The sequence below is a fragment of the Penaeus monodon genome, chromosome 6, assembly GCF_015228065.2.
Source record: "Penaeus monodon isolate SGIC_2016 chromosome 6, NSTDA_Pmon_1, whole genome shotgun sequence".
In the NCBI taxonomy this organism is placed as follows: domain Eukaryota; kingdom Metazoa; phylum Arthropoda; class Malacostraca; order Decapoda; family Penaeidae; genus Penaeus; species Penaeus monodon.
Genome location: NC_051391.1, coordinates 20,423,021 through 20,425,520, shown reverse-complemented (window position 1 = coordinate 20,425,520; position 2,500 = coordinate 20,423,021). Strand labels below are relative to the sequence as shown.

The 2,500-nt window shown below is 36.6% G+C and overlaps 1 protein-coding gene across 3 annotated transcripts in view; it reads right to left on the bottom strand.

Moving 5' to 3' along the window:
• LOC119574330 (zinc finger protein 423-like) overlaps positions 1-2,500 on the bottom strand; it is a 37,716-nt gene that overhangs the window by 4,939 nt on the left and 30,277 nt on the right. The window lies entirely within an intron of this gene.

The window sequence follows — 2,500 nt, the reverse complement described above, 5'->3', positions numbered from 1 at the left end:
TCAGCCTCTGTTGCCGAATCCTATAGCAAACGCCCGCAGTAACTTGTAACAGCAGGATTTTATTTAAAAAAAAAAGAAAAAAAACAGTAGCTTCTCACGGTCGGCGATTAGCATAGAGTGTGTATTGTTCTGAAGCAAATACCTTGCCCAGCACCGCGCCGTTCCATCTGCCACATCTTACTGTCACTGAACAAAATAAGCCCTGATGAGGGACATTCAAAAAGTTTCAAAGCAATTAAGCCGAATTAGAAGTTTTTGATGGAAGGAGTGCCTGCAAGGTCTATTCACCTGCATTCATGTTAAATGTTTTGGTCGCCAGAACTCATGGAATGTGTGCTTTTTTCATGAAATAGATAATCACAGTTCAGAAGAATTGTCAAAAATGTTTCATCTGGACACACTTTGCATCAACATAGTTCTTGCATAGAATTACTCTAAAGAGCGAAGGATGATAACAAATAACAAAAGTGATGCTGAAAATCATTAGCATATTCACTGTCAGAAGAAAAGCATTAACAATAATAAAATTAATAATAACAGTAACGTTAATAATATTAACAATGGTGACTGATGGTGATGTTGAAGATGATAATGATTGCTCTCATCATTTCTATTTTCATCAACATCATAGTCATCATCGCCGGCAGAAGTAAACCAAAATATTCTAAATGTAAATATTTAAATATAGCCATACATTCCTATACAATAGACACAGAGAGAAATAGAGAGAGAGAAAAGAGAGAGAAGAGAGAGAGAGAGAGAGAGGGAGAGAGAGAGAGAGAGAGGAGAGGGAGAGAGGAGAGAGGGAGGAGAGAGAGGAGAGGGAGAGAGAGAGAGAGAGAAGAGGAGAGAAGAGAGAGAGAGGAGAGATTGAGAAGAGGAAGAGAGAGAGAGAGAGAGAGAGGGGGAGAGAGAGAGAGAGAGAGAGAGAGAGAAGGGAGAGAGAGAGAGAGAGAGAGGGAGAAAGAGAGAGAGAGAGAGAGAGAGAGAGAGAGAGAGAGAGAGAGAGAGAGAGAGAGAGAGAGAGAGAGAGAGAGAGAGAGAGAGGAGATAGAGAGATTGAGAGTTTAGATGAGAGGAGAAAGGAGAGAGAGAGAGAGAGAGAGAGAGAGAGAGAGAGAGAGAGAGAGTCAGAGACTCAGAGGAACATCACCAGAGAGAGTTAATGTGTTGATCCTGCTCTGTGCGTGAATATAAGTGCGTGTGCGTAAGCGTGTGCGTGTGTCACACGGCTGTCGCAATACCGGAAGTCCAGCTGCAGCAATCGGCAGCAGTCGAGCTGATTATGGAAGCAACTTGGCTCCTGTGCCCGGCAGCGAAGTACAAGCACTGGGTCATTCGTAATTGCTCTGCCATTATTCTAAGTCATCAATAACAGCATCGCAGTAAATCGTGTTGCTGAAACAATAAAATGTTGCCCATATGACAGATTTACATGATTCACATTGGTAAATCAGCAGTCTCGCGCTAATTTTGAAAAACCGCTTTCGCATTTTCCTAGACCCTCTCTCCCGTAACCACCGCGTTCCATGACAGTGGCATAAAAAAAGTGTACATTCAAAAACAATACATGTTAAGGCTGTCATTATCAAAATAACAAAATCTTTAAAAATGTATTCGCTTCATTTATGTTAAATATTCTAAAGTAAGTATCCATAACTAGGGGGGGAAAAGTAACAGTGGCAACAAAATGATTCATGAACTTCTCAGGATGTTTTCCTGCTTTCTTAAAAAAGGCAGAAAAAATCATGAATTAAGGCGTGATTATATTGGCACACTGAAAATAAGCGAAATGTTATAGCCTAAAAATACTGTTGCTGTTCTAATTCTTCGTAACAATCGCTGTCATGGTTCGTTACAGAGGCCAAGCGAGAGCAGCCGGTGTCACGCTCAGCCGATGTGAGGGCTTCGTCTCGCGGCGCAGCACGAGCTCTCTCAGGCGCGTATATATATATATAATATATATATATATATCATATAAAAATATATATATAAAATATATATATATATATATATATATATTTTATATATTATATAAAATATATACATATTAGGGATATAATATGTTTTATTATATATATATATATATATATTATATATATATATTATAAATTTTTTATATATTATTTTATAAAATACAACGACCCCCCCCATATATATATATATATATTTTAAAATATATATACATATAAATAACATATAACATGTGGTTTTGTATTGAAATGTATTATATGTATTGTAGGTTTTTTTTTTAAAATATAATATATTTTTTTATAATATATGTTTATTATAATATATGTATAACACCACATAAAACTATTATCTTTTTCTTTTTATCTTAGAAAATGTATGTAATGGGTATAGTAATTAAATCGTATGTCCAGTAATGTTGGTCTTGATGTTATTGAGAGAAATGTGGCGTTTTTCATGCCAACTCATCTCCGGCGCATCGATATAAAAACACTCCAAAAAGAACTCTCACACCACAACACCATACAAC